The sequence below is a fragment of the Vipera berus genome, assembly GCF_964194415.1.
Source record: "Vipera berus genome assembly, chromosome: 2".
In the NCBI taxonomy this organism is placed as follows: domain Eukaryota; kingdom Metazoa; phylum Chordata; class Lepidosauria; order Squamata; family Viperidae; genus Vipera; species Vipera berus.
This window is the reverse complement of record NC_138203.1, coordinates 240,168,229-240,191,279: the sequence shown is the minus strand read 5'-3', so window position 1 is coordinate 240,191,279 and position 23,051 is coordinate 240,168,229.

Sequence of the window (23,051 nt, the reverse complement as noted above, 5' to 3'; positions counted from 1 at the left end):
GACTAAATTAATGACACTAGATGCAGCAAATAGCTTTAGAACCGACGATGAAGATTTTGAAGTGGTGAATAACTTTGACCTTTTAGGCTTGACTATAAATAATAAAGAAATGAGCAGTCAAGAAATATTCCAAAGACTAGCACCTGACAGTGATGAAGAGGCCTTTGAGAAGATATTGAGATGTGACGCTACCTACAAAGATCCAAACTGTGCAGGCAATCATTTTCCCTTTATGGAAAATCTCCCCTATTTTCCCTCCCACACTCTATGGGAACAAAAGTTGGACTTTGAGGAGGTAGAATAGAAGAGGCATATGAGAAGAATCCTGAGAATACCATCAATCATAAGACAAATTAATCCCAGAGTTTTGAGTTGGGGCACAAATGACCAGACTTAGATTATCATGTTACTTAGTTCCTTGGAGTAGCTGATTATGGCAAACCATTCTGTTTTCCAGGGGCTTATAGTTCAATTGATTTTTAAAAAGAAAAGTCGAGCAGCAAGGACACAAATACAACAGCGATGGATATAGCATCAAAGACGTGAGAGGCCAGGTTGGGGATCAATCGTCCTGTGGAAGATGTATCTGGTTATGAAGAGCTGTCAGCATCCTGATGGCACATAATCAATTAATATGCTCAAGATCATATTGTGGGAACTTGTTGTTTTTGTTTTTCCACTTTAGTTTAACTTGGAATCTGTTCATGAGCATGAAATGATTTGTTTCACATCTCCTTGTACCAATAATATAGATTATTTGATTTCTCTATACTTCAAGAATTCAAATTATGGGAGTTGAAGTCCACATATTTTAAAGTTGCCAAGGTTGGGAAACCCTGCTCTAAAAAATTCCTTAGCTTTACAAATGGATACTGATTTTCAATTAGCAAACCTTGTTTTCCCTGCCCCCATATATTTTCATCTGAGACCAGTTGTAACTAATCAGTTGGAGAGTTTTTGAACCCCAAGAATGATTCCAGCATGTCAAGGACTATTAGTTTCCTTTGAATGAGTTTTAAAATTCAGACAAATTGCATCCTTGACTTCTGAAGGAACTTGCTGATTAGTCAATTTTTTAATGTATTATTTTTGAGAAAGTTTGGATAAGTAATGAATATTGTTCTGATTTTCAGTGGGATGGGGTTGGGGAAGAGGAGGATTCAGGGACGTACAGATTATCTAACCTGACCCAGTTATCTGGGAAAATGGTAAAGTAAATTAAAAATCAATTAAACTATAAGCCCCTGGAAAACGGAATGGTTTTCTCAAGAACAAAATTTTTCAGCCTGACTTGTTTTTCTATTTCAAGTAACATTCTTGATAGGTTGTAGGAATGCTGTAAATATCACATTTTGATGTCAGCAATGCATTTGATAAAGTGCCCATGACATTCTGATTAGTAAGCTAATTGAGTGTGGGCTGGACAGCATGATAATTAAGTATATGCCTAACTGGCTTGAAAATCAGAGTCAAAGAATGCTTATCAATGGTTCCTTATTAAACTGGAGTGAGCAGCCCTGGGCACTGTACTCTTCAATATTTTATTAATGACTTGGATAAGGAAGTGGAGGGAATCTTAAGCAAAATTGCAGATTCTACAAAACAGGATGGGTAAGTTGAATTCATTCCTGTGACTTTCCTGATGTATATGCAAAGTAACAGCAAAAAATAAAATATTTGAGAATTATGTTTTCCATGTAAATAGAAACATACCCCAAAGGCCTTGCAAATCAAATAGCTGCTAGAATAGTTTGAAAAGAAGAGCTTTGTTCATATTCCCACATATTGCAAAGGACTTTTGAAGGTTTCACACAGCCCAATGTCTATGTAGTTTTCCTAACAATGATGCAGCAATTGAATTGCCATTGTCTTTTTCCAGAAAATCTAACCTACAGTTCTGATATTTCCTGGTGATTCCCTCCTCCTAGTACTAACCATGTCTGATCTGTCAAGGTCAGTGAAGGTCAGTTAGATGCTACCAAAAGCCTCTAAAAGACAAAAATGACATTCAAGATGAATTTGAAATTTTAGAGAAGAAGGTAATAACAACAGACTGAAAGTTCACAGAGTTATGTGGAAGAAGAATTAAAATGGGGAATGGGGAATACTGTATGTATTCCTGCAATGGTATTTACAGGGGGAAAAATCTTGACATACTGTATTTGTTAATTACAAACTGAATTTGAATCAGCACCACAAAGTGATGGTAAAAAAGGTCAGTGCAAATTAGGCTGTATCAAAAGTCATCAATGTTCTAAATAACAGAAAGGAATGGTTTCCCTTCATTCTGCATTAATCAGGTCCCACGATAGACATGATCTCCAGTACTGGGAAAAGCACCGAGAAGGATTCAGAAAAACTGAAACAATTTCAGAGAAGGGCAAAAAGATGATCAGGGTGCTAGAAATTAAGCCATGGAAAGACAGTTTGAAGGAACTGGGAATGTTTTTCTTAAGACAGGAAGACTGAAGGGAATAGGATAGCAGTTTTGAAATTCTTAAAAGGATATCAAACAGAAGAAGGTCAAAACCTGATGCTAATAGTTAAACCCAAAATGACATAGGTAAGTTATAGGAAACCAAATCCTGGTTGAATGTTAAGGACATTGTTCTAACAATTGCAGCATTTTGCCAATGGAAGCAACTACCCAGTGAACATACCCCACTGGGTATGTTCAAGAAAAAGCTGGTAGACAGGATGCTTTAATCTGGATGCTTCCTTGGAACAAGGGATTGGACCTGATGGCCTAAATCTTGGAAGTCCAAACCTTTGGCTTACTTGGGCCACAATGAATGAAGAGGAATTGTCTTGGGCTGCATATAAAGTATACAATATAGTTAATGTAAATAAATAATGCTAGAAATCATATAATAATGTTAAAAGTTTATGATCTTGTGGGGCTACATTGCTAGTTGTCCAGGACCTCACAGACCTATAGGCCAAAGGTTGGACACCTATGGCCTAAATATTTCTTTCCAGTTGTATTCTAACATGCATATTTATCTACAAAATAACAAGGCAGGGAAAGACTGCAGAGCATCATTTCTGAAGTTCTTTCCAATCCCTTTGCCACTAGTGGCCATAAGAGGCATTGGGGGGAGAGTCCTTGGTGCTCCCTGATCTTGGTTGTTCTCTTGCAGACATTTCATTACCCAAACATCATCAGTGCTATGAAACGTCTGCAAGAAAACAACCAAGCTCAGAGAGCACCAAGGACCCCTCCTTTCAATCCTGAGCTACAAATAGTCTCCTTTAGCTATAGGAGGTATTTTCTTCTGTGTCATTGCAATAACAATAGCTCTTAGACTTATATACCACTTCATATTGCTTTACAACACTCTCTAAGCAGTTTACCGAGTCAGCATATTGCCCCCAACAATCTGGATCCTCATTTTACCAACCTCAAAAGGATGGAAGCCTAAGTCAACTTAAGGCAGCCAGGATCGAATTCCTAGCAGTGGGCAGAGCTGGCTTCCAATACTGCATTCTAACCACTGCACCACCACGGCTCATGCCCCAAATGCATTGCATCTGAATCTGGATGTGCCTTTTCTCTCCAAGGATTAATCATGCTGACTCTAACAGTGTGTGCGTCAGAGTGAAAGAAAATCTAATCATGGCAGGTGCATATATATTGCCTGTGTATAAAGGTCTAATCAGGACAGCTGCACTGGTCATACCTCTCTGGATGTATGTTTGGTCCATCTCCTTGTGTTGAGTGTGCTTTGTATGAATGAGTGCTGCATATGCTCCTGACTAGATCATGTGACCACGAGGAAAGGAAGGGACTTAGAATAGAGAGTTGGCAGCTTTCTGCATCGTTGCCCAATAGTGTCTCCCAGAACGTGATGCATTTTTTGGAATGATTTTCTCCACAATCCCTAGATAGATCTGGTACATTTTCATCTACAATGCTTCTTTTCCTGGCTTCTGTAGCTACACCTAATTTGATCCTGTCCTGTCCTGTTCTTAGAGGTTGATGGATAGAGTACCAAGCTTGTTAATATAGTTTCTTCCCAACGTGCACTTGGGTTGAAGGGAATAAGAACGAAGCAGTGGAAGAGAGAAGCAAAAAGTTTAGGAAGCTAGAAACACAGCCTTGTGGAATGACAAGCTAAATGTTATTAAAATTCTGACACCTCACAGTCAGTTTCAGAAGGTTTCGGTCATTATGATGTATCCAAAGCTAGACTGTCCTGGTCAGGGCTGTTTCATTTCCTACCACCGGATGCAGAGGTGATCAGCAGATATAGGAAGATGCTGAAACCTTCATTGTTTTCAGTGAAGCCACATAAAATGAAATGCAGCCAGGACTAGTCATTTTAACTCTCTTACAGGGATGGAGAACTTCTTAGTTGTTGAAAATAGCATCCTAGGTATCCTTTTTTTAAAAGGAAAATATTTTTTTTTTCAAAGAGATTTGTTACAAGAGTAAAATCCACATCTATTTTTGTATGTGTAGTTTCCCCTAACATACAGTGCTTTGGCAATCACCCCTGATAAATGTAATCTTCAAGATAAATTCCTCAGGAAACCATTTTAATGCAAATTTCTCTGGTGTCATTATTTTTTTATGCAATTTAATTTCCCCAGAGCTGACTTTTAAAATATAAATTTTCCTAATGCGAGTTCTTTTATCTTTTAAAGTAACTGTTCGTTTTTTAATGCCGAAAGCAGGGTGTTCAGTGGATGTCTGAACGGGTGTCAGATTAATCTACAAACAAACAGGATGGGGTGTTTTGATCAGGAAATGTGACTGAGTGGATTTCAATGATGCCATCTGTGCTATGTCAAGTGTTATTGGCTCCTCTCACGCATACTCACCCATAGAAATCCAAGTTGGATTTTTTTTAATGCATTCTGGATTTTCTGTATAGAAATGATGCCCTCTGCATACCATTTTTAAAGCATACTCCAAGAGAACTGGAATCTTGTAGGGCATGCTGACCTTGGTCTGGGGCTGAATCATGGCTAATTCATTTAACTGGTGCCCCAGAAAACAGAGGTATACAAGGGTTGTCCTGATTGTATTGGGAAGCAGCCATCTCAGACAGCTAAAGTAGCTGCCAACATTTTTTTCCTTCTTTTTCCCTTTGAAAAAAGTGAAACAAAAAATAAAAAGCAAATTTAACTTACAATATTGGCAAAGTGACTTCCTTGCTCCCTTTATCACCCCCATTTTATAAGGGTACTTTATATGCAAGGGAGGAGTATGAAGAAAGAGAAAGAGCGGGAACATTGAAGATGCTGGAGTCCTTCCATTTTGTGAGACCATTTCAAGCCTCATCTCTATGCCAGGGAATGGAAGAAAGGGTTCAGTTAATTTTATTTTCCTGATTCAGAAGCCTGGGTTAAATTGAGGTAAAACTAGGTAAATATTCCATCCTTTTGTACAAGGGACATAGGGGTGGGAGGGTAGAGTAAAATTCCTTCTTAATCTGGAGTTACCTCAGTTTTCAAGTTCACACAATAGGCCAGGACTACCATTAATTTGGTTAAGCATACCAACCAAACGCTGTCAATTGTTATAAGAAAGTCCAATAGCAATGATACCTGAACTCGTTTCTGGGAGATATCTGCAAAATCCGCTTTTTAATTTCCTTGCAAGTATAACTGAAGGCAAGTAGTGCTCATGATGGCTGGTGGACACTTCACAGAGGGAGGTCCAAACTTGAAATTCTGAGGAATTTTTTGGCTACCAGAAGTATTAAGCAGTGGAAGAATTATGGAGGTGTCAGCACTGGAGATTTTCAAACAAAGGTGGACAGCCCTGGTCCTTGAGAATGACTTGAAAGTGTGCAAAAATGCCAAATCCCATCTAAATATCTGGCTGATTGTACATAATAATCTTGTAACAATACAAGGTTGGAAGAAGAGAGAAATCTAATCTTGCAATAGGAAGAAAAGAGCTTTCTACATTGATAGGTGTAGAACCATTTGATTTTTACCCCAATGTGATTTTTGAAAGGGTGGGGGGAACTGTCTGTTCCTTCTTACTACTAAATGCTTCCTGGATCCAGCTGTGCAGCTGTTACAAAAGGTCACTGCAAAGTGAGAAAATTAGTTTTCTCAATCCACCCTTTGGAAATCCCACAGTGCATCTGTCTGTGATGAATAGGTCGCTCTGATTTTGAAAAAGAGAAGAAGCTCCTCTTGAAAAAGCAATGAAGAACTTTATGTGGCTGAGGACAGTTGCTATGATCCTCTAAGTCTTTTTATGTGTTCATTCTCTGATGTTTTAACCAGTCATTTTTTTCAAGCTTGGACTGCAGTTAAAGGCTACCTTTCAGACCAACAATAATAAGAACTAAGGGAGAAGAGAAAATGTCAGGGCAAGAAAAAAGCAAAATACGTGACTTTGATTTAAAAAGAGGTTGTCTTGTAAGCAGTGCTTTTTTTGTAAAAGAAAAAGGTGCTGGAACTCACACATGTTATACAACCCGCCTTGCCTACCCTACAAGGTTCCATCCAAAAAAGGTGCCGGAACTCCGTTCTGAGCGTTCAATGAGAAAAAAAGCCCTGCTTGTAAGCATCAGATAGCAACAGATGGAATTCATGTTGAAATTTGGGAGAAACCTTTGAATCTAGTATAATAACGATTCAACAACCAGCACAGGTTTATTCTGTTTCTCCAAGAAAGACAAACGAGTTGAAATGCAAAACTACCAGAAAATAAATCAATGACAAAGTATCTGACAAATTATTTAGAAATGACTAACAACAATGCTGCTTTTTTGCAGTTTGATCTCCTAATGATCCTGCATGATGAACATATTTGTGAAAGAACTTAAGCTATAATACCGCTCCAGTTAAGTGATTGTGGGGGAATTATAAAAGGATCTCTGTGGTACATGAGAACAACAGACATGACTAAAATTAGATCTGCTTGTCTTTCTCCTCTTCAACAGGTATCTGAACTATCAGAGACCCAACTCAAAAGGTAGGTTGCAGAGATCTCCTTAAAACACAGAAACAAAGTGGCCAGATGTGATCTTATATGGCAAAAATCTGATGGAGAGACCACAAGGCAGTTCAGAAACATTAATTCTGAACTGTGACTGGCAGCTTTAAATGGCAGCTTTAATTTGCCAGAGGCACTGGGCCAGGTAGTTAGATGGGCCAGCTATATACAATGTGAGTTGTGTACCTGTCACTGGTGCAGTGTGTTTTATTATGTTTTATTGTTATTATTTTCCTTGTAATGGACGTTTTTAACCCTTGTTAGCCACTCTGAGTCGCTTGGTGACCAGTCAGTTGACAAAATAATCAAAGCAGCTTCATTAATTCACTGTAAAGTTAGTGCCATTTTGGGCACTTGGCAAAAAAAGACAGCAGACAGGAAAACAGAATGAGCAAGGAGTACAAAAGCACAGAGCAGGGGTAGAAATGGGGAAAATAGCCATTGGGAATGCAATAAGGCTGGGCAATCTGAAGGTTCATTTTGCAAGTTCTATAATAGCCTCTTGTTGAAGTCTAAAACATCTGCAGAGCACCATGTTATTTATCCTTACTCTAGAAACTCCACTTTTAATGTACCTATTCATAATTTTTTAATCATACCAGAATTCCAGCCAAGGAAGATTTCCATTGTTGGGAACAATTGAGGTGCATATAGTATCCTTTTTTAACTCAGGCAGTGGATGACGTAGTCAATGTTTCAGAGTGAAAGAAAAGAAGCAGATGGACTTAGGGAATGACTGACTGCAAGGATACAATCTGACTGGAAAGAACCCTCCAACAACTTCTTTTATAGTTCCTGCCTTAGATTCTCGTGATTACAAGGTAAGCAGCCTACTGATTCAATCAATCCATCTTTAAATCCCATTAATATGAGTAAATCTGGATCCTATTCAGGTCTTTCAATATATTTTCCCAATCATGAGAACTAAAGCTTTTCCTATTGTTATTTTTTTTTCAAGAAAGTGAAAACAATCCATATGGGCATGTGCAGCCTCCATTCTGAGAGTTTCCAGCTAAAGATAAGGACTGCTTCCAAATGAGAATATTATTATGGCATATTCTCCATTGTGAGTTGGATTGGGCAATCTATAAAAGATGAGAACAAATGAACAAATAAATAAATTTCAACCGGTTAGAGAAAGGGTAGAAAAGAGGAGAAGGAGAAGGAAGGAAGGAAGGAAGGAAGGAAGGAAGGAAGGAAGGAAGGAAGGAAGGAAGGAAGGAAGGAAGGAAGGAAGGAAGGAAGGAAGGAAGGAAGGAAAACATAATTCCTTTACAGTTTTATGTTTTCTCAAGGCTGATTCCACATTTTTTTGGTTGGACTTTGGGGACAATGTCAGCTGAATGAATGTTATAGCATGTGGTTTTATCCCTGCAACAATGAAATATGCAAATATTTTAAAACTGTGCAACCTTACCTCACCTTGAGCAAATTCACAGCTTCCCATTTGTCATTGTTTTAACAGGATAATTAATGACAAATGAGCATTTTAAAAAAAGTCTTTGTTTTAATTCTTTGCTTTGATTAGAATTCCAGAGATTTTGCCACATTAGTTTGCTCATTAACACTGGATATTTGCCTTTGAACATGTGATCAACCTCCATAAGAAAGCATAGAGGAAATCAGATGTTAAGAACACGCTGCCTCTGGGATTTGCTGACTGGTTTGCACATCATAATATTCCTTGATGCTGGTCTCTGTGAACCAGAAACCAGAGAATGAAGATGCATTAAACTTTGCATTGAAAGATCTGCAGAAAATGGAGAGTCTTTATTAGAAGGCAACAGGCTGACCTCCAGCAGAAGGGAGGTTATTACTAAGGTTATTTTTCACAATCATCCTACAAGCCATTTCCTCTCTTATAAATTAAGCAGCTTGTTGGCAGTGTGACTTCTGGCAATTGTCCAACACATCAAATTAGAATGCAGTGATTTGTAAAACAGAGCCCTTCCCAGTCATATAAATGTGGAGCGATTCTAGCCCAGGGTGTTCTCTGGGTATGGGTGAGGCTTACCTCTTGATAGGGCAGAAGGTGAGCAAATAAATATGTTTTATTGCTCTGGATGGATGAAACATGCAACATTAACTCAGAACCTGCCAACTTAATTAGCAAGTAGTAATGACCACACAAGGACAGATCTCTGTCACATCCAGGGAAAATGCCCTTCATAGTTCCTTGGGGGGGGGGGGAATAAAACCTTGTCTCTGAAAATATGCATTTAATATTTCACACAAATACTCCCCAACCTACATAGATATGTTTGTACATGCATATATACTCCCCGTGCTCTCAGGATAAGTAACATTTTCAAAGCAGTGGGGAGTCAAGAGGGATGAGATCAGAAAGATAAAGGAAATATAATTAACGCTATACATCCATATGTCAACTCATATGTTCCCTTTTGTTCCTTAAAATTCTCATCTCTTTCACTTTTAGAATTTCATCAACTCCTCTGAGCCACACCTTCCTTGATCTTTCCCTTCTTTGAAATGATTCACTCTTCTTTCAGATATGTGGTTGCACTGCAATTATCCCAACGTACTTTGTTCCTTCATGTCTGTATTGGACCTGCATACATTCATCACGCTATGTCAGTTGGTTTTACTACACACTCTTCTTATGTACCCCATTCCTACTGCATTAAATGTGTGTGGAACTCTTCCTTTCATATATCTAGATAGACACACGTGCAGTTTTGTTCCTAGACTCTTTAGCTTCTTTGAATAAACATTCATTCCTATCAATAGGTCCAATATTCTCCGCTACTTTTTTTTAACCAATAGTTGCATATTTTAACATTTACCCATTTGCACATATTCTATCAAAATACACAAAGTGCAATTCTACTATTTTTCCTGCTAAGCACCAATACTTTGATTTTTGATATTTTTATTTTCTGATCTGTATTCCTCATAGGATCTTATCTACCATTCATTGTTAATCATTAAGGTCCTTAGGCATCACCTTGGGCCTTCTCCGCATACTTCAGTACACACATACATTCAAATCCCCAACCACAGTTTTTAGGTCAGCACAATAACCATACATTTATTCCTACTAAATACATTAACCAAGTAAACATCCCAGTCCTTGACTTACTCCCTGGGTAATGCTGAATTATTCACAAAGCATTCCATTTATTCTAAGACATATGATAATTGCATCATATACCACTCTTGGTCCATTCATCTTGGTCAATTTATGGCTCTTTGTTTTGCCATGGTTAATAAATGGTTAATAATAAATTAGTTATCTATAAGAAGAGCAACAGCCTTTTATCTGGTTTAATGAATGATTGCAACTACTCAGTCTCTGAAGGCGCTCCAAAATAGCCATCTTCAGAAGGCCACAAAAGTGGAAGCTACTCTTGCCTTGAAGGACAAGCCATACCAAAGGAGGGGAATCCTCACAGATAATGCCCTCCCCTTTGTGATCCTTTGCATCATGCCTCCCATGGAGACTTTCAACAATCTTTCTCTGCTTTCTTCTCATAAACACCCAGCTCCTGGGTCAAAGAGGGATTACAAATTGAACTTGGAAACACACTGGTATGTTGGGGCCCTTGATACTCTCTCTGAACTTAGTTGTTTTCTTGAAGACATCTCATTACCAAACCAGGTAACATCATCAGTGACTCCCTTCCAGAACTGACAATAGTTACCAAGTTTGGTAATGAAATATCTGTAAGAAAGCCACCAAGCTCAGAGAGCACCAAGGACCTCACAATTGAACTCTGAGCTACAAATATTCTCTTCTATCAGTAATACACTGGTGCATTATACAATCAGACAAATATTTAAAGGTATCTTAAACTAGAGTCAAAATAAGTCCTAAGACACTATTCAACTAATTAAAAAGGCTCTCTGGAAGAGCTCTATTTTCACCTATTTCGGGAGAGCTACAAAGGTTGGGGCAAGTCTAATTTCCATTGGTAAGTTATTTCACAATACAGGCAACATAATAGAGAACATATCCTTCTTGCTTTGGCCTTTTTACTACTTACTATGAGTAAGGGATTATCAACCATTTTTCCCTGAGATCTTTGTGTCCAATGAGTTGACCCTGGCTGAAGGAGAGGGCCCTGTTGGTACCTTGGCACCAATCCATACAAGGCTTTATAGGTTAACAGCAGCATTTTAAATTTCACCTGGACACTATTGGTGGTGGCTGGGTCTTCAGCAAGATTTAATATGTTCATGCTGTGTAGTGTCAATTAGTTCACAGACCATTGCATTTTGTAACAACTGTAGTTTTCAAATAGTCATTAAAGGCAATCCCATGCTCAATATGTTGTTACAGGGCAAATACCTTCACCCAAAACTTTACAATTGAAATCCTATATCTGTGTATTTGGGGAGATACTCTTGCTGAATTTAACAAAACTTACTTTTCAGTAGGCAGAGTAAAAACTTTTACCACTAACCCTTTCATAAATATTGGATGAAACTGAATAGGAGTTAAGGCTAAGCTAAGCAAAAGGCAAAGGGAATAGTAGTGGCAAAAAAGAAAACTGGTGCCATGGACATAATTAGCCTCAAGGAAATGTGGCCTCTAACAGATGATAGAAAGACAGAGTTAGAAAGGCTGTTGAACCATTGAGTCAAAGCATCGGTGAGTGGAAGAGCTCAAATAAAAACCTCCTCAACATCTCTGCTTGAATGATTCTAGTGAGTGGAAGTCCACCATTGGTTTGATGGACTGCTTTGAGTCTGAGGAAGAATTTTTATTGCATAAATATAGCAGTTAAAGTATGCCTTAGTGTAACTGAAGTCCTGCATTTGGAACTGTGGGAAACAGGTTTTGAGCTTATGCGGGATATCCTTTTGGATATTTGAGGAATACTATCAACTATCATATTCTCCCTCAATCTTCTCTTTTCAAGCCTTAATCTTCAGTCTTTTGATCCTCCCAGTTGCCCTTTTCTAAGATATTCTATATCCTTGCTCTAGAATGCCAAGGTCACAAGGTAAAAAAGATGTTGAGACTCTAGAAACAGTACAGAGAAGAGCAACAAAGATGATTGGGGGACTGGAGGCTAAAACATATAAAGAACAGTTGCCAGAATTGGGTATGTCTAGTTTAATGAAGAGAAGAGTGAGGGGTGACATGATAGCAGTGTTCCAAAATATCAGGGGCTACCACAAAGAAGAGGGAGTCAAGCTATTCTCCAAAGCACCTGAAAGCAGGACAAGAAGCAATGGATGGAAATTAATCAAGGAGAGAAGCAACCTAGAACTAAGGAGAAATTTCCTGACAATTAGAACAATTAATCAGTGGAACAACCTGCCTCCAGAAGTGGTGAATGCTCCGAACTGGAGGTTTTTAAGGAGAGACTGGCCAGCCATTTGCCTGAAATGGTATAGGGTTTCCTGCCTGAGCAAGAAGTTGGACTAAAAGACCTCCAAGGTCCCTTCCAACTCTATTATAAAACTTTTATTCATAACACATGAAACTCAGTCAACTGAACACTCAAATTGACTGGCACTAATGGTTGACACGGGTTGCTGCCAGCATCCTAGGTATCAACCAGGTATCTCCTTAAAATGTAAGATGTTCCGAGTAGCACAGTTTTTTGTAGCTTTGCTGGAGTTATTGCAGGAAGCTGCAATTTCTTGATGTATTTTGCAAAGTTTTTGGACATAGTTCCCAGTGCCCTGATGAGAATGGGTATCACTGCTACACGTTTCATCCATAATCACGCAGTTTCGATGGCCAGGTCGTGGTATTTCGTACTTTTTTTCAGTTCTTTTTCTTCAACTCTGGCATCTCCTGGTACAGCAATATCAATCAACTGTACTATACTACTACTACTACTACTACTACTACTAATACTACTACTACTACTACTACTACTACTATTATTATTATTATTATTATTATTATTATTATTATTATTATTATTATTATTATTATTATTATTATTATTATAGAATAGAGCTGGAAGGGACCTTGGAGATCTTCTAGTCCAGCCCCCTGCTCAAGCAGGACAACCTATACCATTTCAGACAAGTGACTGTCCAGTCTCTTTTTAAAAATCTCCAGTGATTGAGCGCTCATGATTTCTGAAGGCAAGCTCTTCCACTGGTTAATTGTCTTCACTGACAGGAAGTTTCTCCTTAATTTCAGGTTGCTTCTCTTTTGTCAATTTCCAACCATTGTTTCTTTCTTTTGCCTTCTGGTGCTTTGGAGAATAGTTTGACCCCCTCTTCTTTGTGGCAGCCTCTCAAATACTGGAATACTGCTATCATGTCACCCCTATTTCTTCTTTTCTTTGGACTAGCTAAACCCAAGTCCTGCAGCCATTCTTCGTATGTTTTAGTCTCCAGGCCTTTGATATTTTAGTTGCTCTTCTATGAACTTTTTCCAAGGTCTCAACATCTTTTTTGTAGTATGGTGACCAAAATTAGTTGCAGAATTCCAGGTGTGGTCTTACTAGGGTTTTATAAAGCAGTACTAATACTTTGCATGATCTTGATTCTATGCCTCTGTTTATACAACCCAGGATTGTACTAGCTTTTTTGGCTGCTGCTGCACACTGCTGGCTCATAGTCAGGTAATTGTCCACTAGGACTCCAAGGTCTCACACTTGGTGTTTTTGAGCCAGGTCTCCTTTAATCTGTACTGAAACTTTGATTTTTTTCCCCTGCCTAAATGTAAAACTTTGTTTTTCTCCACATTATAATAATAATAATAATAAGTTGGAAGGGACCTTGGAGGTCATCTAGTCCAACCCCCTGCTAAGGCAGGAAACCCTATACCATTTCAGACAAATGGCTGTCCAGTCTCTCCTTAAAAACCTCCAGTGTTGGAGCATTCACCACTTCTGGAGGCAGGTTGTTCCACTGGTTAGTTGTTCTAACTGTCAGGAAGTTTCTCCTTAGTTCTAGGTTGCTTCTCTCCTTGACTAGTTTCCATCCGTTGCTTCTTGTCCTGCTTTCAGGTGTTTTGGAGAATAGCTTGACTCCCTCTTCTATGTGGCAGCCCCTGAGATATTGGAACACTGCTATCATGTCACCCTTCTCTTCATTAAACTACACATACCCAATTCCAGCAACCGTTCCCTATATGTTTTAGCCTCCAGCCCCCTAATCATCTTTGCTGCTCTTCTCTGTACTCTTTCTAGAGTCTCGACATCTTTTTTACATCGTGGTGGCCAAAACTGGATGCAGTATTCCAGGTGTGGCCTTACCAAGGCATTGTAAAGTGGTATTAGTACTTCACTTGATCTTGATTCTATCCCTCTGTTAATGCAGCCTAGCACTGTGTTGGCTTTTTTGGCAGCTGCAGCACACTGCTGGCTCATATTTAAGTGATTGTCCACTAGGACTCCGAGATCTCTCTCACAGTTACTACTATCGAGCAAGGTACCACCTATACTATACCTGTGCATTTGATTTTTCCTGCCTAAATGTAGAACCTTACTTTTTTCACAATTGAATTTCATTTTGTTAGATAGTGCCCAGTGTTGGAGTCTGTCCAGATCCTCCTGTATTTTAAGCCTATCTTCTGGATGAAGATGTTGAAGACCACTGGGCCCAGAACAGAGCCCTGGGGCACCCCACTACACACTTCCTTCCATGTAGATGCAGTTCCATTGAGGACCACACGCTGAGTACGGCCTGTCAGCCAGCTACGAATCCATCTGGTGGTGATGCTGTCTAACCCACATTTTTCTATCTTATCAAGTAGTAGGTTGTGATCTACTTTATCAAATGCCTTACTGAAGTCCAAGTAAATTATATCTACAGCATTCCTCTGGTCCACTAGTTTTGTCACTTGGTCAAAGAATGCAATAAGGTTTGTCTGGCATGATCTGTTTTTGACAAACCCATGTTGGCTTTTAGTGATAACTTTGTTCGCCTCAAGGTGTTCGCTGATTTATTGTTTGATTATCTTTTCCAGAATCTTCCCAGGTATTGAGGTCAGGCTGATAGGTCTGTAGTTTCCTGGATCTATTTTTTTCCCTTTTTTGAAGATGGGAACTACATCAGCTCTCTTCCAGTCCTCTGGTAGTTCCCCAGTGCTCCAGGATCTTTGAAAAATATAGTTCAGTGGTTCTGAGATCACATCTGCCAGTTCCTTGAGAACCTTGGGGTGTAATCCATCTTGTCCTGGTGATTTGAACTCGTCTAGGCTGGACAGGTGCTCACTTACCATTTTCTTGCCTATCTTAACTTGCATTTCTATTCTGTTTTTTATGGCACTGGTTTTGGTAGGTTGGACTGTTTTTTCCCTTTGTGTAAAGACAGATGCAAAAAATGAGTTAAATAGTTCTGCTTTCTCCCTATTGCTTGTCACCTTCTTGCCACTTTCCCCTACTAATGGACCAATCATTTCCTTAACTTTTTCTTGTTTCTTATATGTTGAAAGAAGCTTTTTTTGTTATTTTTGACTTTGGTCGCAAGCCTTAGTTCATTTTGAGCCTTAGCTTCCCTCACTTCATCTTTGCAGGCACGGGCTGTTTGCTGATATTCTGCCTTAGTTATGTGCCCCTCTTTCCACTTCTTATACTTGTCCTTTTTATCTTTCAGTTTATCAGAGAGTTCTTTATGCAGCCATGCTGGTTTCTTTTGAAAGCTGTTATTTTTCTTCTCAAAACTCATTTTGTTGGATAGGGCCCATTATTCAAGTTTGTCAAGATCTTTTTGGATCCTGAGTTTGTCTTCTGATATGTTGGCTATTCCTGCCAGTTTGGTGTCATCTCCAAATTTGATGAGTTCCCCTTCTAGTACCTCATCTAAGTTATTAATGAAGATATTGAAGAGTACTGGGCCTAAGACGGATGTGGATGTAGTATCATTGAGAACTACTCGCTACGTTTGTCAGCCAGCTACAGATCCATCTGATGGTGTTGTTGTTTATCCCACTTTTTTCTAGCTTACTAAGCAGCAGATTGTGGTCTACTTTGTCCAATGCCTTACTGAAGTCTAAGTATACTATGTCCACAGCATTTTGCTGGTCTACTAATTTAGTCACTTTATCAAAGGATGAAATAAGATTGGTTTGGCATGATCTGTTTTTCACAAACCTGTGTTGGCTACTGGTTATAACTTTGTTTGCTTCTAGTTCTTCACAGATCTGTTTTTTGATTATCTTTTCCAAGATCTTCCCAGGTATTATTATTATTGTTGTTGTTGTTAAAATATAGGAGCCAACCAAGATGGCAATCTAGACCACTCATGCCATTCTAGTACATTTGGAGGAAGCATGGTGGCCCCACAAAACCATATCAACCTCCATGATTTTCTTTAGAGCCAGTGTTGTTGCCAACTAAACAACACCGAATGCTGGAGAAACAAATGCTGTTTATGTTTGTGACAGTGGACTAGTATTGCTGCAGCAATGGAGAGCAGCAAAAAATTAGAAGTCTTCCATCTTCCAAAGCTTTCCTCATAGAAAAATTCAGTGAAACTCCTGAAACAGCAGTGAGTTCATCCCACCATCTGGGATGCATTGTTTCCTGTTCCTAGAAGAAACTGTTTCCAACCAATGCATTTTTGGAAGGTGAGGATGCTTGGATACTTTCACATAAGTATGAGTTTAGCCCCCTCATTTGTCCATCTGTTGGGACACTGCAAGACAGCCTGGAGTCTTCCAAAAGTTCTGGGCAATAATAAATTGGAAGCCATATGCCCAAACATTACAAAATATGTATGTGTTTATAGGCACATTAAGCAATGGCAACTCAACACTCTGTTATCAACAACATGTAAAAAGGCAATATAATCTTCTACTCCTCTTCCCACCTGTTCTCTTCAATGTCATAATCAAAGCTATAGACTCAATTAGAAATCAGAACGAGAACAAAAGAGTTAATGATTGCCAGCATGAAGACAAAAACAGTTTGCTGCTTTAGCTGCTTTTCTCCAAGGTGATCTCAGATAACTGGAGTTCAGACTGCAGAATTCTCAGTGATGGCCATGCTGGAGTCAGGAATGGTGAGAAATGAAGTCTACAAACCTAAATGCTGCCAGACAGAGGAAAGCTACTTTAGGTATCTGCATGGAGCTCCAACTAATTGAAAGAGAGAGCAACAACCTATGAGAAACTTCAGAGTAGAGAAGCAAATTGGCATAAGGACTAAGGGTTCTTGTCCATTGGTAGAGAGATGGCAAAGGGAAAGAGGGTGCTTTCAGCTGACTTTTGATTGTTAAACTTCCTAATTTTGCACATTGGAATTTATACACACAGCCTCTGAAATGCATGTCCTTCAGATTCTGTGACACAGTTTCCTAATTAAAGAAACGCTGACAAAAATGTGCATGTTAACAGAGATGTGCATGAATAAAAACAGTATTCAAAACAGCATTCTGTGGTGAGCAAACTTTGCCAGTAGCAAGTGGCTAGGGGAAAAAACAGAATTAAAATGTACACATTAAGTAAAACGTCATGTCAAATGGAAAAATGCAAACACAGACATCCCTATAAATGCATACTTTGCGGAACAAAGGCCTGTCAATGGAAGTGGAATGGGAGAAACAGAACTTACAAAGAAGAAACTGAGATAAAAGCAAATGGAAACTGTTATATCTCTGGTTCTTTAGGCATTAAGCGAGACGAAGTGTTGAAACAGCAAACATGTTTATTAACTCAGACAGAAGCAGCCCTAATGGCTGCTGTGCAGCTATTTATATGGTTAGCCTCTAGGCCACAGGTCGGCAACCCGCGACTCCGGAGCCGCATGCGGCTCTTTGAGCCGTCCCATGCGGCTCCCAGGCCTCCTCCCTCTTGAAAAAAAAAGTGGTACTAAAAAAACTTAATCAATTTAAACTTCCCACAAAAAAACTTGAAAAGTTTAAATTGATTGGTTGGTTTGTGGGACCGCCCACAAACCGTTTGTGGGCTACCCACAAACCTTTGTTTTTTTACTGCACTTGGCAGAGTGGAGGAAGAGAGGAAGAAGTAAAACGTAAGTAGATCTGCTTCTTCCCCCCCCCCGTTCCCTCTCATCGCCGGGGCTTCACCCGCCCGCCCCCGTTGGCTCCTGTCGTCGCTGGGGCTGAGAGCCCCGCCGAGCGAAAGGCGCGCTTCACCCGCCCGCCCCCCGTTGGCTCCTCTCATCGCCGGGGCTGAGAGCCCCGGCAAGCGAAAGGCACGCTTCACCCGCCCGCCCCCGTTGGCTCCTGTCGTCACTGGGGCTGAGAGCCCCGCCGAGCGAAAGGCGCGCTTCACCCGCCCGCCCCGGTTGGCTCCTGTCATCGCCGGGGCTGAGAGCCCCGGCAAGCGAAAGGCGCGCTTCGCCCGCCCGCCCCCCGTTGGCTCCTCTCGTCGCCGGGGCTGTGCGCGCTTCCCCCCTTCCCTCGTCGCCAGGGCTGTGTGCGCTTCCCCCCCTTCCCTCTCGTCGCCGGGGCTGTGCGCGCTTCCCCCCCTTCCCTCTCGTCGCCGGGGCTGTGCGCGCTTCCCCCCCTTCCCTCTCGTCGCCAGGGCTGTGTGCGCTTCCCCACCTTCCCTTTCGTCGCCGGGGCTATGCGCGCTTCCCCACCTTCCCTCTTGTCGCCGGGGCTGTGCGTGGTTCCCCACCTTCCCTTTCGTCGCCGGGGCTGTGCGCGCTTCCCCACCTTCCCTCTCGTCGCCAGGGCTGTGCGCGCTTCCCCACCTTCCCTCTCGTCGCCGGGGCTTGCAAAACGGCGGATAGAGCCTCTGCCGGCAACGGAGGCTTGCAAAACGGCGGATCGAGCCTCTGCCAGCGGCAGAGGCTTCCAAAACGGCGGACCCGCTGCCGGCAGAGGCTGGATCCGCCGTTTTGCAAGCCTCCGCCACCCCATTCTCTCAATGGGAGGCTTGCTTCGGCTGATTTTCTTTTGGCAGAGCCATCCATACTGGAGGTGGATGGGGGCAGGGCTGGTACACGTTTTGCCTCTCTCGCTCGGTGGAGAAAAGGGGGCAGCGGGAGCCTCTGGGTGCCCAAGCCACGTCAGAGGGTCTCCAACCTGTGTGTGTGTGTGTGTGTGTGTGTGTGTGTGGCGGGGGGGGGAAATCAAATTGGATCTTTTTATTGATGTATCGTACTTTTATTGTGTCCCCCCAAACTCCCCCCCCACTTCCCAGAGCTGAATACAGGGTATTAACCGGTGGCGGAGGCTTGCAGAATGGCGGATCCAGCCTCTGTCGGCGGCGGAGGCTCGATCCGCCTGCAAGCCTCCGCCGCCGACAGAGGCTGGATCCGCCGTTCTGCAAGCCTCCGCCGCCGGTTAATACCCTGTATTCAGCTCTGGGAAGTGGGGGGAGGGGGAGGGAGGGGGAGTTTGGGGGGAAGGGGAGGGGGAGCTCCACGGTGCAAAAATAAAGCCCTGCCGCTCTTCGCGTTGCTTGCCCGACTGGCTGTCACGGGACCGCACAGATCGCCTCGCTTCCACCGGCAGCTGATTCCTTCGAGCTCAATCCGCCATTCTGCAAGCGTGTCTGCCGGCAGAGGCTGGATCCGCCGTTTTGCAAGCCGCCGGCAGAGGCTGGATCCGCCGTTTTGCAAGCCTCCGCCACCCCATTCTCTCAATGGGAGGCTTGCTTCGGCTGATTTTCTTTTGGCAGAGCCATCCATACTGGAGGTGGATGGGGGCAGGGCTGGTGCACGTTTTGCCTCTCTCGCCCGGTGGAGAAAAGGGGGCAGCGGGAGCCTCTGGGTGCCCAAGCCACGTCGGAGGGTCTCCAACCTGTGTGTGTGTGTGTGTGTGTGTGTGACGGGGGGGGGGGAAATCAAATTGGATCTTTTTATTGATGTATCGTACTTTTATTGTGTCCCCCCAAACTCCCCCCCCCACTTCCCAGAGCTGAATACAGGGTATTAACCGGCGGCGGAGGCTTGCAGAATGGCGGATCCAGCCTCTGTCGGCGGCGGAGGCTCGATCCGCCTGCAAGCCTCCGCCGCCGACAGAGGCTGGATCCGCCGTTCTGCAAGCCTCCGCCGCCGGTTAATACCCTGTATTCAGCTCTGGGAAGTGGGGGGGAGGGGGAGGGAGGGGGAGTTTGGGGGGAAGGGGAGGGGGAGCTCCACGGTGCAAAAATAAAGCCCTGCCGCTCTTCGCGTTGCTTGCCCGACTGGCTGTCACGGGACCGCACAGATCGCCTTGCTCCCACCGGCAGCTGATTCCTTCGAGCTCGATCCGCCATTCTGCAAGCGTGTCTGCCGGCAGAGGCTCGATCCGCCGTTTTGCAAGCCGCCGGCAGAGGCTGGATCCGCCGTTTTGCAAGCCTCCGCCACCCCATTCTCTCAATGGGAGGCTTGCTTCGGCTGATTTTCTTTTGGCAGAGCCATCCATACTGGAGGTGGATGGGGGCAGGGCTGGTGCACGTTTTGCCTTGTTTTGCGCATGTGCGTGTGTGCATGCACGTGCGTGCACATTTTGCGGCTCCCACTTTTTTGTGTTTGTGACGGAACCGGTTCTGAGTGGCTCTTTGCCTTTTTCCGGTTGCCGACCCCTGCTCTAGGCGGTGACCAATAGGTTTAAAGTAACAGTTTCCTGCCCCAACCTAATTATCAGCCTGGAGACAGCAAGTCTGGCTTTCAGTAACAGCAACCGTTACATAACAAAGAAATCTAGGTCAGACATTAAGCAAGTGATCAGACATTAAGCAAGTGATTTAAAACAGTTATAGCCAATACATTACAGAAACCCTTGTCCTACTCTTCTCTGTGGGCTGTTTTAATGTTAGCAGGATCTGGAATGTCCGGAGACGGCATTGGTCGTGCTGGTGAATGATCTCTGGCGGGCTCGGGACAGGGGTTGCTCCTCTGTCCTAGTCCTTTTAGACCTCTCAGCGGCTTTTGATACCATTGACCATGGTATCTTGCTGCGACGTCTCAGGGGGTTGGGAGTGGGAGGCACAGTTTTTCAGTGGTTCTTCTCCTACCTTCTGGGACATTCGCAGTTGGTGTTGGCAGGGTGGCAGAGGTCGACCTTGAGGCCTCTCATTTGTGGAGTTCCTCAGGGATCGGTCCTCTCGCCTCTCCTGTTCAACATCTATATGAAGCCGCTGGGTGAGATCATTCGTGGTTTCGGGGTGGGGTATCATCAGTATGCTGATGATACCCAGCTTTTTATTTCAACCCCAAACCACCCCAGTGATGCCCTCGACGTGATGTCCTGTTGCCTGGAGGCGGTCCGGGTCTGGATGGGGAGGAACAGGCTTCAGCTCAACCCTGACAAGACTGCCGGCATCCCGGGAAATTCTGATTATTCCATCTCTTGCCATGGGGGGTGAGCTATTACCCCCCGTAGATAGGGCTCGCAACTTGGGGGTCCTTCTAGACCACAGGTCTGCAACCCGTGGCTCCGGAGCCGCATGCGGCTCTTTCAGCCGTCTCCTGCGGCTCCCAGTCCTCTGCCATGTGCAGTTCAAAAAAAAAAGTGGGACTAAAAAAGTTCAACCAATCAATTCAAATATGCAGGGTAAGTGCATATCTCGCCCTGGCTCCACTCTTCAGTCAAACCCTGTTCTGTGCATGCACGCATGTACGCGCATGTGCACACATTTTTTTGCGGCTCCCAGTTTTTCCTTTTGTAAGGGAACCGGTTCCGAGTGGCTCTTTCACTGTTTCAGGTTGCTGACCCCTGTTCTAGACTCACAGCTCTCTTTGGAAGAGCATATTGGAGCTGTGACTAGGGGGGCCTTTGCCCAGGTTCGCCTGGTGCACCAGTTGTGACCCTATCTGGACCGGGATGCCTTGCGTACCATCACTCATGCGCTCGTGACCTCTCGTCTAGACTACTGTAATGCTCTCTACATGGGGCTGCCCTTGAAGTCCACTCGGAGGCTCCAACTGGTGCAGAATGCAGCCGTGTGAGTTGTGCTGGGAGTCTCCCGATACTCCCATGTTACACCTTTGCTCCACGAGCTGCATTGGCTGCCGGTTGTCCTCCCAGTGAGATTCAAGGTGTTGGTAATGACTTACAAAGCCCTACATGGAATGGGTCCAGATTACCTACGGCAACACCTGTGGCCGGCGTCAACTTCCCTCCGTCCAGTGCGCTCCCACAGAGAGGGCCTCCTCAGGGTGCCTCCGATCAAAGACTGTCGATTGGTGGCCCCCAGGGGGAGGGCGTTCTCTGTGGGCGCGCCAGACCTGTGGAACCGCCTGCCGGTTGAGCTCCGGATGGCCCCCGACCTTCGCTCCTTCCGGCGCGATCTAAAAACTTATTTATTTGAGCAATCTGACCTGGTCTGATGGGTTAGGGTTGGGGTTTTAATATGTTTTTAATACTGTTTTAAACTTGGGCTTAATATTTAATCGTTTTTTAACTTTTGTATTCCGTTTTTTATATTTATTGCCCTGTACACCGCCCTGAGTCCTTCGGGAGAAGGGCGGTATAAAAATATATACCGGTAATTAATAATAGTAATTCCAGGGCCATCAGAATGGCCTAACAGCCCCAATGTGTTCCACTGTCTATGTAACAGTGATGCTGGCCAGTGGTGGGATTCAGAACCAATAGCTAATTTTTTATTGCCCAGGCCCAGAATAGACTTCCGGAAGTGGCATCCACACAGAGAACCAGTTGTTCACATATTTGAATCCCACCACTGGTGCTGGCCTTGTTTTGCCTTCAGGTCAGATTTATGCGTTTTCATTCCTCTGCTTTTGTTCCCCCAAACACCTGGTAGCTATAAAGAACATAGGCTGGATGGCAACAACCTTCGAGAAGATTCATCAGTGTGCCAGGAATTCTTTCAAGCATAACCCAGAAGGCAGCTTCCCCAATGGGAATCGAGTGAGGAAAGATACCTGGGAAACAGTCACTCATTTGCTCTAAAGGAATCAGGTCAGACACAATTGCTCCTCTCTGTGCATGGCAGTTTCCTGCAGGGAACATATTAAGCCTGACGGGCAGAGGCGGTGGGTGTGGGAGAAAGAGATAGCATCAGCATTATCCTCTCAAAACAAAGATGAGCCACTGGCTGTTTTCTCCAGAAACAGGGCTTCAAAACATTTTCAGCAGGGTGGAAGCAAAGGAAAGAGGAGGAGAAGTAAAAGATCGAAAGATTTAAGCAAGGAAATTATTTTCTGAACAGCAATCAGATATCCTGTTTTTTGAATATTAACTTTAACTTTTGTCAAAGTTAAGCCACACCTTTTGGGCTGCACATTTCCTG